Source organism: Ambystoma mexicanum, chromosome 7p, assembly GCF_040938575.1.
Source record: "Ambystoma mexicanum isolate Mex_15411 chromosome 7p, UKY_AmexF1_1, whole genome shotgun sequence".
NCBI classification, from domain to species: Eukaryota; Metazoa; Chordata; class Amphibia; order Caudata; family Ambystomatidae; genus Ambystoma; species Ambystoma mexicanum.
The window spans coordinates 673892672-673909628 of NC_090939.1; positions in this window are offsets into that span (position 1 = coordinate 673892672).

Sequence of the window (16957 nt, forward strand, 5' to 3'; positions counted from 1 at the left end):
CTCCTGAAGCCCCTAGATGTCCCAATCACTTTGCAAGAAATAATGCACACCATCTCCTCTATGAAAAAAGGAAAATCACCCGGCCCAGATGGACTCCCTACAGAATTTTACCAATCCCACTCTAATATTCTTTCCCCTAATCTATTAAATTTATACAACCACTTTAACTATACAGACCGATCCAGGGGCACATTCAGCAAAGCAAACATTATAGTACTTCCAAAAACAATAAGGAACCTGCAGACCCCAAGAGTTACAGACCCATCTCGTTAATCAATGTTGACTGCAAAATCTTTGCTAAAATCATAGCTATCAGATTAGAGAAGTTTCTCCCCCTCCTGATAAAAAACAACCATTGGGCTTCATTAAAGGCAGGCACACCCATGCTAACACCAGACTGGTCACTGATATTCTTTCGATTGCTAATCTTACCATTGAACCAAGGTTTCTAATGGCATTAGACGCAGAAAAAGCTTTTGACCATCACCAGTGGGACTTCATGCTTAAAACATTGAGCTGGCATGGTCTTATAATCACATGTAAAATCATTTTTATTTAGCCTATATTTTCAGAAAAAGAGTTGTAAGATGCTCCTTTTACACTGATTTGTAAAGAATTGCCATGATTGGGAAGGCTAAAATTGCCTTCAAAACTCTTCAGAGATGGTATCTCACTAACTATGCATACTCAAAAGGTGGCTTACATCGTTATTCAGTTGTGCACAGGGAAAATAATGTGCGCACAAAGAAAAATCATTTCCGCACTTAGAGAAAAATAATTAGAGGGAACATTGTCCTCAACCTAATCTTATGGAATGTCAGGGGTCTAGAGAACCCTATCAATCAAAAGACAAAAAATGGTCACTCACATTAGAAAATAAAAAGCTGACATTGTTTTCTTCCAAGAGACTCACCTCTCAGAAGCCGAAGCGCTCTCTCTCTCTCTATTACACTCAGCTTTACGTCTTCTCTTTTCCCTCTTTTTATACTATCCCTGCAAAGGAAGGAATCACCCAATCATCATCCTAGAAGAAACTGCTACAATAATTGGCTTCACCTGAAATATCCGGCAGCTTAGTCTCTAAATTATCAGTTCAGCTGACTCACTACCACCTGCCCCCATTCCCTTGTATGAGTACACTAGTGAAGAGCAGACCTAGCTTATTTCAATACCAGGTACAAGGGGACAGCTCAATATACACCTTATAAAGCCACTACTCCCAGGGGTGGGATCCATAACCCAGCCAGCTTTGGACGCGCCGCTTCCAGATAGACCCCAATGTTCCTCAACCTAATCTCATGGAATGTCACGGGTCTAAACCACCCAATCAACAGACGAAAAATTGTCATTCACTTTAGAAATGAGGGAGACCCCTTCAACAAACGTATTACTTGCCTGTACAACTCCCTCAATGCCTGCATAACAGTCAACAACACCAGCTCCCCAATCTTCCCTCTTAAGAGAGGTACTAGGCAAGGCTGCCCGCTCTCCCCACTTCTTTACATGCTCGCCCTAGAACCTTTACTAGACCTAATTAGAAATGACGCAAGCATCTCCGGAATTCGTATCAACAACAACATCAAGATTGCAGCATATGCAGATGATATCCTTTTTCTCTCCAACCCCAATAGCTCAGTTAGGAAAACTCTGGGGCACATCGAAAACTATGGGAAAGTCTCAGGGTACAAACTTAACAAAGAGAAAACTGAGATCCTCCTCATAGCTGTCTCTTGCATCAAAAACGACCTAGACGACCTAGGACTCAGCTGGACATCAAGTCACATTAAATACCTTGGGCTAGAATTCACCCCTAATATCGATACTACAATCATTAGAACTGAAATCTCCATATTAGAATTGCTAAGGAAAAAAATTGAATCCTGGTCACCTCTATGTCTAACATGGTGGGGAAGATTTGACACAATCAAAATGATGCTCGCTCCAATATTATTATACCTCCTAGCCATGATCATCCCCATCCAATTTAGTAACAAATTCTATAAAGATGCCAATTCCCACTAATTAGTAGATTCAGCATGACCAGCCCAAAAAATACAGACTCTAGTGCCCAGTTTGGCCCCGGCCATCAATATTTTGAAAGGATCCACTATCGCTTCTATGACAACACAGATAAACGCCCAAATGTTTTCACTTTCGAACAATCCCACTCAATTAATAAACTAAGCATACAGTGGAAGTCAGGGATAGACAGGAACATATTTTTCGCGCATCAAATATGGACAGATGCATCCCCTCTCAGCTTTGCAGAACTGCAGGACAAATATGATCTCCCTCAGACTGAACGAAGCAACTATCTCAGGCTCTGTAAATTAATCTCAAAATACATAATAAGCACGCAGGCAGCATGTAATACGGACAACATTACATTGTCAAGCTCACTATACAAGGCCAGTCTTTTTTTACAAAACAAATACTCTTTCGAATAGTCACAATTACCTCAATCGGGAAGTCACCAGACAATGGGAAGAAGCTCTGGATCTGACACAGACCAATGGCAACAAATATTAGGGAGACGAGTGAAAGCTTCCAGATCAGCCAATAAAACCCAAACCTTTCACAGGGCATTATGGACTCTAGAAAACTTCACAAGGCCAAAATTAGTGACAACCCTTACTGCTGCAGATGCAAAGATACACAACTACTGGGCTCAATGGAGCATATGCTATTCACATGCGCTCAACTTTCTGATTACTGCGAGAACATTTGCGACAAATATCTTAGATATCCTTAAAATAGGATCCATGCACCCACTGAAAGACCGTTGCACCAATTCATTAGTCACCAACACTAAAGATAGACTGCTAAATGTTGGGCTATTCTCCCTACTTGATACCTTTCTAGCTGCTGCCATCCAAGTTATCACCACAAACTGGAAAAACAAAGACTCGCCAACCCATTGTGTCTGGTGAAACTCCATCTGTCTAGCTCACTGTTTAGAAAAAAACATTGTGTAGAGACTTGTTTGAAATTGTAAAGTTCTTGGAAATCTGGAACCCCTTGGAGAAATACCTTTTCGAGCCCCCCTCCACACATACACTTTCAAAGTAAACCACTCAGTAGTTGCCTTCACCTACCTTCCTCCCCTCGCCTCCTTTCCACTCTTACTTTCGTTTCCACTCTTTCTTTTGCTCTTTCTTCACTTCTATTCGCTTCACTCTGCTTCTTCTCAGTAGCAACATTACTCTCCAATGCATCCTCCACTTTTGGTACTCAATGGGGCACACCCGAAAAGACAAACAATTTATTGAATACTTTTGTGACAAAGAAATCCTGTTCTCTCCATTAAGAGTCCAATTACATTACTTGTGGAAACGCAGCATAACAGAGTCTGTCTTGGACAAAATCATTATCGCCAATGACTCCTTCTCCTGGTCACTCCATAGCATTTGATTCATATGTTGTAGCTCCCCTGTGTACTAGTAGCCCCATCCCTCACCTACGCCTTGAATACTTCACATCATTGTCATTTGACTTATGACCTGTTGTTCCCCACATTGAGGGAAATGGCACTAGTTTTATAATGACTACTGTCATCTTTAACAACTTAATAAAACTTTTTGAACCAGAAAAAAGAATTAAAACATCTTTATTCCAGGTCTCAAACAGATAAAAAGAGGAGCAGCAGTACAAAGCATTTCACAGCCGTCAGGTTGCTTGATCAAATACAAAGTAGGTGTTGTGCAACATACCCTATGTAGCTAGGAAAGTCTCTATGGTTAGTTCAAATTGAAGCATCCTTTTTCAGTTTCAATTGATTGTTGCAGGGCAAAGCTATACACTTACTGAAACATTTTGTCGGCCATGTTACATTGTTAATGATGAGATGGAAATACAACTGTCTTTAAACCTCATTGCATAGCAACCATCCAAACGGGCATTGTTCCATCCAGAACTGCGTTTTCCTGACCATATCAATGTCATGTACACTAGAATTAAAGTAAGTACCTGTTACATAAAACATGTGTATACATAAAATGCAAGATAATGGGCCTCATTCCGAGTATGGCGGTAAGGGATAGCGGCCACCGGTAACGAGACCGGTGGCGGTAATCCCTTACCGCCATACTCCGAGTTCCCTCTGCGCCCTCGCCCTTAACGCCTGCTTTGAGCAGGTGTTAAAGTCGAGGGCGCAAAGGGGCCTCCAAGCCAATAACGGTGACCGTAATGAACGGTCACCGTTATTTGCATCTTCCCCATTCCCATTGAGCCCTATGGGGGCTCATTTGGGAATGGGGAAGAGCCTTGGTGAATGGGGAATTACCGCCCCGCCAACCATGGAATGGGGCGGTAATTCCGCCATCCACCAAGGCGCTGCCGGTCCGGGTACGGCGTCAACCAAGGCGTTAATAGCGCCATTGGTTAGCGCCGTACTCGGAATGAGGCCCAATGTTTTTTAAACCTGCCACACTTAGCAAACACATGGAATTGCTAATAAATTACAGGCTGTAAAGACCGCTCGTTTGAAAATTCAGGTGCAAGCCTTGACCAGCATGATGCCGATTGTAAGAAACTGTATGTGCAAAGCCAATACTGACACCTAACGGCATGGTGCTCTTTAAGCTTTTTTAAACGGCAAGTGCTATTTCTGGATGGCAAGATGCCTATTACACGAACTGTATGTGCATAGCAATCAATGCAAGATATAAAATGCAAGTGCATAATGCCTATTGCATGCAACATTGATACAAATCAATGAAACAAATCAATGCAAAATGTAAAGTGCAAAATCAAAATATCAAATTTAAAGTGCAAATGCTAATACTGAACGGCAAAAAGATGGATATAATTGGTAATGCATTACAGTACTGTATACCAAAATTGAGATAAAGATGTCCTCTGCGCATGGCATGGTGCCTATTGCATGGGATATATGTGCAAACATTGCCAACATTTAGCAGCATGAATGGTGCTTAAATCTATGAGGTATATATAAAATGAAAGGCTTATGCATGCAATTGTATTGAGTCTCAAAAGTTACTAAAGCACCATAGTATTGCTGACACTGCAATATAAAGCGCAAGTACTTATACTTCTTCATTGTTCAGGTCACACTATCAACATAGACATTAGCAGCTACTATGGCGTTTAACCAAATAAGATATACATGAAATCTAATACAATCATTATACCATCTCAAACCATCTTACTTGGGGACTTCAACCTTGGTTTTGACGACCCTAAGGACACTAACGCCCATGACCTAGCCAACACCTTATCTGACCTGGGTCACACGCACATTATTCACAAGCCCACTCATGTCAAAGGCAGAACACTGGACTGGCTCACTCACTCTAATTGTTCTATTGAACTTCTATCCAATGACCCATGCATCTGGTCGGATCATCACAAATTAACCTTTTCTATCAAAGCCAACACACCTCTCTCGGCCCCTATCATCGCCCCAGCCACCAGCACGAGAAATAAGAAAGATATTACACCTGACAAACTCTTACCCATACTACTGCCCATCCTGAATAATATCAAGTCAGATGCTGACCCCACAGTCTTAGTGGATACCTACAACCAGGCTATACTCAAAGCACTGAACACCATTGCCCCACTAAAATTGAGGAAACCCAAACCACAGCGCCACCTTAACACCTGGTTCACGCCACAGTTAAGAGAATTGCATAAAAACTATGAGAACCGCAGTAGTACATTGGAAAAAACATCCCACAGCATCCAATAAAAGTGAGCTAACCCTAGCCTCCTCTAGTTACAAAGAAGCCATCTTTCTTGCCAAAAAAGATACCTATAACAAAAGGATTACACAAGCGGAATCCAACACAAAGGAACTCTTTAAGATTCTGAAAGAACTAGAATCCCCCATTGCCCCCATAGACAAATGTGTTACAGATGCACTATGGTGTAGTAACATTCAGAAGGCCTTATTAGATAAAATAGCTTGCCTACAATCTAAAATCAATGCAAAAAAATCCCTACTACTAGCTGACCCTGACTACAAACAATTTCCCAACAAATTACCTACCTTTAAGTCAACTTGTAAGCCTTTCAGCTTCTCACCCCTTTCAAACTGGGAAGTAGAAAACATCATCAAGAAACTTAAACCTTCAAATTGCCAAGGTGATGCCTGCACTGCCACCGATCATCAAAGCTGCTGCGCACGACCTAGCACCATTCATAACCAACTTCATCAATGCCTCCTTTAAAACCGGAGCAGTACCTGATAACCTAAAAGATGCGTGGGTCATCCCACTTCTTAAAAAACCTACTCTCGATCCAGTCAACCCGGCTAACTATAGGCCGATAACAACTGTTCCTTTCTTATTAAAAATACTGGACAGAGCAGACTATTTACAAATACAGGCTTACTTAGAATCAAACAATCTCATAGGACTTAGACAATCAGGTTTTAGACCGAGACACAGCACAGAAACTGCATTAATAGATCTCACTACCCAGATCCAAATCCTGAAAGACAATGGCAAACTTGCACTCCTATTATTGCTTGACCTGTCAGCAGCGTTTGACCTGGTCAACCACCAAACACTCTGTCACCACTTGAAAACTGCGGCACACTTTTCAGACGTAGCCACGGCTTGGATTAGCTCCTTCTTGGCGAACAGAACCATGAGGGTCTTCTCTCCCACTGATTCTGCTAAACCCTCGCCAGCACCCTGTGGAGTCCCACAAGGCTCTTGCGTGTCCCCGACACTTTATAATGTATTCACAAAGCCCCTCTTTGATATCCTTGACTATCTGGGTGTCACGTATACCAATTACGCGGATGACACCCAGATACTCATTCCTATCTCGGGTAACTATGAATCAGACAGCAAAACCCTTAACGAAATCTATTCAGTAATCCAAGCATGGATGACACATCATGGACTTTGTCTCAATGACGATAAAACTGAGTTGATCATCCTTGGCACTCACGCCAAACTCAAAAATCTCAATCCCGCATTCAATTCCTTCACCATAGATGGCAACCTCATCCCTGTGTCAAATAACACCAAAACCCTTGGTATCTACATCAATGCCACCTTATCCTTTTCAAAACAAACTAATGCAGTAGCATCATCAGCCGCTTACACCTGTAAACTGATCACTGCATGTAGGCCGTTCATCTCCTCACCTAATTGCATTACTCTTGCCAGAGCATTAGCCCTATCCAAGATAGACTACTGTAATGCCCTGTACTTAGGCACTAGCCACAAAAATATCAACAAACTGCAAGTAACTCAAAATAATGCTATCAGGGCTGCCCTCAACATCCCCAAAAGGGTGCACATCTCTGAGACCAGACGCAAACTACGCTGGCTCCCAGTCAAGCACAGAATATCTCTTAAAACTTTGGCCCTCACACACAAAGCTAGGGCCAACCTTGCACCAGCCTACCTCACTAACCAACTTACACCTCACACTTCCTCAAGACCACTGAGATCAGCACAAGCTAACACTATGTCCATACCGAGATTTAAACTCCATAACTCGGGTGGTGCTAGCTTCCTGTACAAGCCTCTAAATTATGGAACACTATCCCTGCGCCTCTGCGAGCAGAACCGTCATTTAACCGATTTAAACACAACACGAAGTGTTGGCTTCACAACATGGACTCTATGACAGCCTAACTGCCTGATCCCAGCATGATTGACTGCCACCAGCACACTTTTGTAATTAATATATTTATACTAGACTATGTATGTATGCATATGCATTACCAAATGTGTACCTACCTGTAACTGTAATGTAACGTAACCCTTACTGACTGCTTTCAATTGTAACTGTAACAAGATTTAACTTATGCGCCCGTATGCCCCTGGGTCTGGCTGCGCTTTACAAATAAAATAAATACAAAAATACAAATACCTCTGTATCTCCACATGAGAAAATGACCCAAACCGTTGGTGCCGCTAATGCTGTGATATGAAGGGCAAATGCTTTAATTCTTAAAATCTTGAACAACGTACATACAAGAATTGCCTGAAACAACCAATAAAGATAGACAATGTGCTACCCTAGCCATTGCTAGAGGAAAAGTGCAGTGAGAAGTAAATTAACAAAAAATTAGATGAAAACCACTAACAAAAATAGAATTATAGAAACTCAGCTCATATAAATGATTAGGGATGTTCTGTCTTGGAGGATATCATATCAAGATAAGAGAATCCCGAAATGTATCTATCAGTGCAGTCTAATTAAACCCTTGCAGGGATTGTATATATTATTAGGGTCCCTGACGATGAGCTTTTGGATTAAAACATGTTGGACTTGGATTTATTTGTATATATTGCAAATGTTTAGCATTATTTGGATTGTACAATTGGAATTTGAAACATTGATTATAAAATGTAATGATTCCAAGTTAGCATATCTAGACTGCTTATGGTATCTTGGGGAAAGACAGTGGGCACTATGGAGTAGAAGGCGGGTTGTTAAATTACAGAACTCCTCTGCCCCCTTTCCTGGAATCACAATATAAGGAGAATATGAAACCGCAACATGAGCACATGAAACTCAAGGTCGGTGACCCTGAAATCTGTGAGCTGATTGGTGGCATTAAGTTGGGTCTGACCTGGGTAATGGGAAAATGATAGCAAGTTTGGAGGAGTGTGGTGTAACCTCAGTCCTAGGGGAGTGGCCTGGGTAAACCTTAGGATATGTGGCAACAAAAGAGGATTGGGGGTTAAGAGGTTTATGAGACGTGACACCAGGATGGGATATCTGCAGTGCAATGGAGTCACGCTAGTCCACTGAAATGATGTGTGAGAAGCCTTGGAGGGATGGAGAAAATGTGTAGATGAAGAAAACATGTAAGCCACAAGAGCAAACACACCAGAGAACTTGAAGAGCATTGTCACCTTTATTGGGCCCCATGACAACAGCTGAGGTGCCCATTTTTGTACAGTGTTCTTGTTCTATTCGACATAGGAGTATGATGACCAAGGCCGTTTATGCATTGAACACAAGGAGAACTGCAGGTGATTCTATGCATTACGTAACTCAGCGTGGGGCTGCTCTGACCTTTGGCCAGTTGCTCATCCTGAAATCATTGGAGGGCCTAATGGGTAAGCTCAACTGAGCTCTTGTTTGTGAAGTTGGGGAGGAAGATATGGCTCCATGAGTAGAGGTGTCATATATTTAAAAAAAACAGCAGTACTCCCCTGCCTCCTCTATCCCCACCCAGTAAAAGTGCAAGTGAGATGTTGAGATGCTGGAATAGCAGCATCTGATAGGAATCACAATCCCCAGGAAGTTGGGTTTTCCAAAAAAGAGGTTGCGAGAGTAGTGATTCCTTCCAAAGGTTTGAAGAGTTTGCAAAGGATGCAAACTCACCTGCCTTGGTGAGTCTAGTAATCATACATGGGTAATTCCCCTGACACTGGAGAGCTACGAAAATATATGATAAATACTCAGAATTGCTCTCCATGGATATACTTCCTTTGTTATGTTTTAATTAGATTGTAAAAATAATTATAGACAATATTTTCCCTATCCATCATGTAAGGATAGAATTTGTTTCTATCTTTTTAAGATTAATTTATTTTACATTACGAAAAACAATGAATTTGGTAAAATTCCAATACATTAGACACATTTCAGTGACATGTATATAACAAGTTTACAGGAAAAATAGATTACCTGAAAAAACTGATAGTGACATACAATAAACTAAATGAAAAGTTCATACATAACAAAAGACAAATAAATGACAAGGCTTTTCCTGAACACTAATATTGGTTGCCAAAATATTTTTTTGCAAATACAATTGTTCAAGTGAAAATAAGAAACTGCTGAAACAATTTGTCACAGATTCTTTTGTAAGTACAACTACACACGCATATCCAGGGACAGCCATTCTCATTATTTTATGGGCACTTGGTGAGTCTGGCAGAGGCATTGGTGGCCATTGTGTATTGGACGGAACTTTGTGGGATGCTCAGATTTGATGCTGTTGATAGGGATGATGTTAGGAGTTAAATGAACTGGAGGGTAGATATCGGCTGTTAGCACTGAGCTTGTGGCTATTGTATCAAGCAAGAGATTTTCTTAACCTAAGGACCTAAATTACTATAATCAGTCTTTGTGTGGTAGGTAATGCTGTGTTTTTTTTTTTAATCTATCGGTGCTATTTACAGGTGTTTTGTATTGTGATTTTAGTTTTAATAATACAAATGGAAAAATATTAAAACATGGCAATTTTGTATTACCATTGTAAATGAGTAATATTCTATTAGTACTCTATTCCTGAATGTTTCAGTAGTCTTGTTAAGTCCGCTCGATACATACATTGCAAAGGGTTACTTTTTGAGCTTCTTTATGAGAAATGTTTATATTTGAGTGCATTGGGTAGCCTGACTTTGTGGCGAGGCAAAGCAGACTTTTGTTCCTCTCATTGAAGCTACCTCTCTCAAAGAGCTACCTTCTTCTCCAGCTCCCCAATCTCCCCTTCCAGTTGACCAATTTGCTCACAAGTACTTGCTTAAGTCCACACATAGTGGAGATACATACCCCGCTCATCACAACCTTAAAGGTTTCCCATATTACATCCCTGCCATCCAGTGACCCATCATTTTGCCCGGAAAACTCCTCTATTGCCTACTGAACATACGCCTGTATGCCCCATCAGCCAGTGCTCCAAGTTGGAATCAAGGTCCTGTTTCATGTCCACCCAAGCGTGACCAGCATAGGCGTATCCTGACACTGGCCTATCAAGATATTCAGCAGCCTCCAATGTGCACACCTCCTCCTCCTGCAGGAAAGTAACATCTATTCTACTACATATGTGTGCAGTTGAGTAAAAAAAGTAAACCCTATCTGCCGGGCACCTATAGCGCCAGACCTCAGCGAGCTTATGCTCCTCCACCATATCTAGTCATTTTCTAGTGGCAAGCCACAGTGCTCAGAAGGCATATGAAAATAGACCTTAAAAGGACAGGTCATAAGTGAAGCATTTTAACAATCAAAAAGTTTTAATTATTTAACATATTCATAAAACAAGTATTAAATCATTAGACATTTGTGCAGAACATGGGTCATCAAAAGAAATGTTTATGACCTGTAGCCATTAGTGGGCTACCCTTCAATTGAAGCATAAAAAAAAGGCAAGAAATGGTAAATCATAATTTGCAATCATTAGTTTCTTGACAATTGATGTTATAGCTCAGTTGTTATACAGAGACCTAGTCTCGACATGTTTCAGTTCCAAAATGTCATCCTTCAGAACTTTTGTCAGGAGAAAGTAGTGTGCATCAAATTCCTATTCTGCATCCAGCTTGAGTGAAGGTGTACAAACAAACACGACCTGTCCAGGTTAAAAAGAGAGAGAAAATCTGTAAGCTATTACTGCTATTATCAGTCTCTAGGAGTTCACTAAATGAACCAGGAATCTTAAGCTCAGGATGAACAAATTACCGTGAGGAAGTTCTTGTGGGGGCGTACAATCCTTCAGTTGAATTGTGGTAGGAACCCGTAGAGTTCCCACTGTGTGGATGCAAAAACAAGCAGAGATTTTGTTAGCCTTACGCTCACAGAGCGCGCGGCTCTCAAGGGTCAAACATAGTGTGGTAGGGGCATAGGTCAGGGTAAGCAAAGTAAAGGCACCCACCTGTAGTGGGGGCTAGTGCCCCCCAGTGCTCTACTCCTAGTCCTAGACACTGGTCGAAGTATACAAAAAGAAGTAGTGGAACTATGTTCCCTACTGGTCTGCACCGCTCCCCAGAAACCCCATCGCCACACCCCCTACCATGCAAAATACAAACCCCAAAACACATGTGCCTGCTGTTTAAGGGACCATCCTGTGCAGTGCACTGAAAGTGCAAGTTTCAAATTCTTCCTACACTGTTATTTTAAAACAAAACCGTTCCGGCACGGTTTCTTTTTAAAATAAAAGTATAGGAACGGTAAAAATGAATTAAAAGAAGTAGTTATAAAATAAGTACGAAGTACGGGTTAAAGAAGTGGAGTTTATTCTAACGAGCCCCCCGGAGCCTAACGCCACCGGGCAAGTTCACATACAGGAATGGTTCTGGAATAGCTACATTCCAGAACCATATTACATATACATTCCACACACTATGCAGTTATATACGATGTATGAATCTACATAACATCCCCCTCCCTTATATTGGGAAAAGAGAATTGATTGAGAACAAAATGGAATGGCACAGAAGCCTAAACACAAAAAGATAAACAAAAAAGAAAAACTGAATGAACAAAACAAAAGGAACTTGAATATACAAAGTATACATGTGAGTTCACCAGGCGAGTAAACCTCATTAGTAGTAAACGTAGTCACTGTTGAAATTCTGGATCACCTTGCGGTTTCTTTTGGATAACCCACCCTTAGCAACTTCATTGCCACTCACTACCACATTGTCTCTTTTGTCATGGACTATATCTTGCGTTCCGCAGTCAGTATGGTATATTTCCCCTCGAGTGTTATGCATGCTGGTACTTGGTCTTTTGTCATGGACTATATCTTGCGTTCCGCAGTCAGTATGGTCCCTTTCCCCTTGAGTGTTATGCTTGCTGGTACTTGGCCTGCTATCATCCTTTTGTACCCTCACAATATCATCACAGGACCACATTTTCCCATCTTCCAACACAACTGATTTGCCAGAACAGCTTTGTACTCTCTGTGGTGCTCTGAATTTGGATTCACCCTTCAATGTTTTCTTAGGTTCTTTGATACAAACCCAGTCCCCTTCCTTGATTATCTTCTCCTTCACTCCATTTCTGCGATCATAATACTCTTTGTACTTTGCCTGTTTCTCTCTTACTCTCCTTATAATCTGATCAATGTCCAATTGCACTTTTGTTGTATCCATGAACATCCATGCAGGTCTTAACCGATTAGATGCCATTCTGACGCCGTTCATAGTAAAAGGTTCCACGTCTGTGGTTGAATGTGGAGTTGTTCTGTATGTGCAAAGAGCCTCTTTGAGGGCTTCTCTCCATGGAAGTGAGTTTGCTATGGCTAATTGAATCACACCCTTCACTAACTTGTTCATCCTCTCAACAGGTCCGTTTGCTATGGGATGATAAAGTGATGTGGTTATATGTTCAATCGTTCTCTCTTTCAAAAATACTTGGAATTCTAGTGGTAAACTGAGCTCCATTATCTGACACTATCTCTTTGGGGTCACCTTCTCTGTTGAAAATCTAATTTAGAAAATTCTGAATCTTCCCGGTAGTGATGCACCCTTTTACAACACCCCACTCAACCCACTCTGAGGTGTAGTCTATAAGGACTATGATGTATATTTTGACAGCCTCCAGATTTTCATACGGTCCCATGATGTCAATCGCTAATTTTGACCATACTCTGTTGGGAATCTCTACAGGTTGTAACAGCGTTTTCCTCACGTTTTTGCTTTATCACTTGTAGCACATGCAGTACAAGTGATAACCTTTCCAGACTCAGCATAATCATTTTTTATTTCAACATGGACAACATATAATTCCAGCATTATTTACTCTCAGCCTTAACATTTCAGATACAAATCATAGGGTTGACAAGATCAAAGAGGGTTGTTTCTCAGCTAAAACCCTATTCCAGAAATATGCAGAATAAATGCAATTCGTATCAGTTATAAAACCCTTAAAATACTTCAATCTATGTGCATTGCTTGTCCTTCACCTCGTCGGCCGGGGCGTCTGCATTTGGATATGCAATACTGTGCTGTGGCAGTTGGAAGCACTAAAGCAAGATCATGCCAACTGGAAGGCTGGATGGGAAGATAACAGCACTGCTGTGCACCTACACACCGAACGTAGATAGCCCAGACCTTTTTTACTCAGGTCTCAGCACTATTATGCCGTTGTACAGCTCTTAAGGTGATATGAATGGGTGACTGCAACTGCATCCCAGATAATGTGCTAGACTTGTCTAGGACCAGTGGTCGAAGAGGGAGGGAGCGGTCGGGAGCGGTGCTCCTTGTTATGTAGATTCACACATCGTATATAACTGCGTAGTGTGTGGAATGTATATGTAATATGATTCCGGAATGTAGCCCTTCCAGAACCATTCCTGTATGTGAACTTCCTTAGCATTAGGCTCCGGGGGCTCGTTACAATAAACTCCACTTCTTCAACCCATACTTCATACTTATTTTATAACAATTGGCAACGAGGTACCTACTCGGGCATTGAGCCCCCAGAGTTCCGCTCGCGCCGCAGCCGAGCATGAAGAGCTGCGCACCGGAAAGGGACAAATTACGGGACAGCGAAGTGTACGACCCCTGGGCAGACTTTAAGCAGGAGGACACAGCGTGAGCCACTCACATTTAATTGTAGTATATGCCGTAATCATCAGCTTCAATGCCACGTGGGCACACAGCATTTTATGAACTCATGCAACGGCAACCTTTGATTAGAGAAAAGGACATAAAAACGTGTCACAACGTGCCGGTCATCTTGCTAACAGTATTGTATCCGTGCAAGTGACCATAGCAACCATTTCACGGAGCACAAAATGGAAAGTACACAAAGCAGTCAAGTACACGTAACGTAATGAAGCCTTACAAGGATACTGTATGAACTGTGAATGTGAAGGCGCATACAACAGCACACGCAACATATATATTTTGAAGCCTTATAGAGAAACTGTGTGACTTGTGACCTGTAACTCCTACAAAAAGAGTTGATAACTCCTAGTGACACTTCTCAAGGGAGTTTTTAACCCAGAACATGTATCCATAATAGACATTTTTGATGAGTTATAAGGTGATATGCACAAGATAAAACATCCAGGTTTCAAAAAAAATGTTTATAAAAAATCAACAAAAGAGAAATACTGATAAGGAGAGCCAATCTAAAACAAAGGAACTTTAACTTCATTCTGAGGAAAAACAAGCAAATCTGCCTATTCACCATGCAGCATATCATAGCACCGTTACAATTTCTTCCACTTCCAGGTAATCCCACATGCCCATGGGAACAGTGGGTTGACGGATTCCAAGTATACTTGAGGGCTGTGGGGGGCAGCAAATATAGTGATGATCTCAAGGAGGCCACCTTGCTAAACTGTATTAAAGCAGAGGCCTTAAGGATTTTCAGGGCACTCCCCGATCTTGAAGGTATGGAGGACGGCACTGGTGCCAACAATCGCAAGTTGGAGAGTGCACTAGGAAAGCTAGTTAGACATTTTGGTAACAAAATCAATGTTGTGCTGGAAAGTACAGATTTTTTTCCAGACCTCAATTGAAAGGTGAATCAATAGATGCTTATATTGCAGCTCTGAGAGGACTCACGTCCACATGCAAATTCACTGGAGTTGGTGAGGAATACCGCAGGGATCAGTTGGTGCTAAATGTGGCTGACTCACGCATACAACAGAGACTGTGGCAAACCAAAGATCCATCATTAGAACAAGCAGTGGAGATTGCCAGGACTATGGAACTTGGCGATCGTTGCATGAGAGAAAGGTTTGACAAGACTGAGGATAAGGAAATCAAAATGGTTCAGGAAGAAGTAAGGGAAGACATGGATGAATCTTTAGTAGCGATGGTAAGAAGAATGTCCACTAACAATGCAGGGCTAACTCCAGGAGAGGTAGAGATACTGGGTACAGGAACTAGAGCCAGAACCGATGTCAGAAATGTGGCTGGTATAAACACAATGACATTGAGAAAGAATGTCCTGCTGCAGCTGTTGATAGCTACAAATGCGGTCACATAGGTCATTTTGCCAAGGTCTGCAGGAATACCCATGGAAGAGGAGGGAGATTCAGTAGATACTCTTTTAGCAGATCATCAAGAAACACAATGAGAGCAGTGGAAGAGAACCCTGGACCCGACAACATGCTAACCATTGGCAGTGAGAACGCACATCATATACAGATCCTCACAGTCACTTCAATAGAAGAAAACAAAGGTCCATGGGTAAATATGCAGATCATTGGTTTATCCTTACCTATCATGGTGGACACGGGGTCTCTGTATACCATGGTTGATGTCAACAAATTTGTCGTGGTACTGTCTGGCAACTTACTGAAGATACAATGCACAGGAGTGAGAGCAACAGGGTATGGTAAAACCCCCATTGATATTATCGGATATACCTGGGTGAAGTTGTGTTTCCTTGACAGGGAAACACATTGTAAACTGTATGTGGTGAAAAACGGCTTGTCTGTAGTAGGATGGGAAGAACAAGCTGCTCTACTTGTCAGGATTCACCCAGGGGAGGAAGTTCCCATTCTGAGTGTTTTAAAGGACAATAATGACATTAAAGCTACACTCGCAAGGCAGTTCCTCAAAGTGTTCAATGAGAAAATTGGACTTCTGGAGGGATTCCAACACAAGATCATTCTTAAGAAGTGGGCAATACCCATAGCACATAGAGTAAGAGGTGTTCCCATTGGCACAAAAGAAGCACTTAAAAAAGAACTTTCTCGATTGTGTGAACAAAATATAATTGAACCTATAGAAAGTTCAGAATGGTTGGCCCCTATAGTGTTGGTGAAGAAACCAGATGAAAGCATAAGAATGTGTGTAGATCTGAGAGACCTTAACAAAAACATCTGAATAGGAAGACACCCCCTTCCAAATATAGGAGAATTGTTCACAACCATGAAGCCGGGCAAGTTTTTCAGCACACTAGACCTATCCACGGCTTACCACCAGATAGGATTCCAAGAGTCTAACGTCATTTGTCTCTCCGCTCGGCGCATTCATGTTTAAGAGGATGCCTTTTGGCCTTGCCTCGGCCGCGGCGGTCTTTCAAAGACTGATGTCATTTTTATTTGGGGGTCTTGAAGTCGTATATTGCTTCCAAGATGATATCTTGATATCTGTCAATACAGAAGAGGAACACGACGTGAAACTGATGGGAGTGCTACAAGTAATTCAAAAAAGTGGACTCACTTTGAAACTTGAAAAATGTAAGATTAAGTGCGACAAGGTGTCATATATGGGCCACTCTATTGATGTCAATGAAATCAGTCCCAAAAAGGAATTGATGAACACTATAT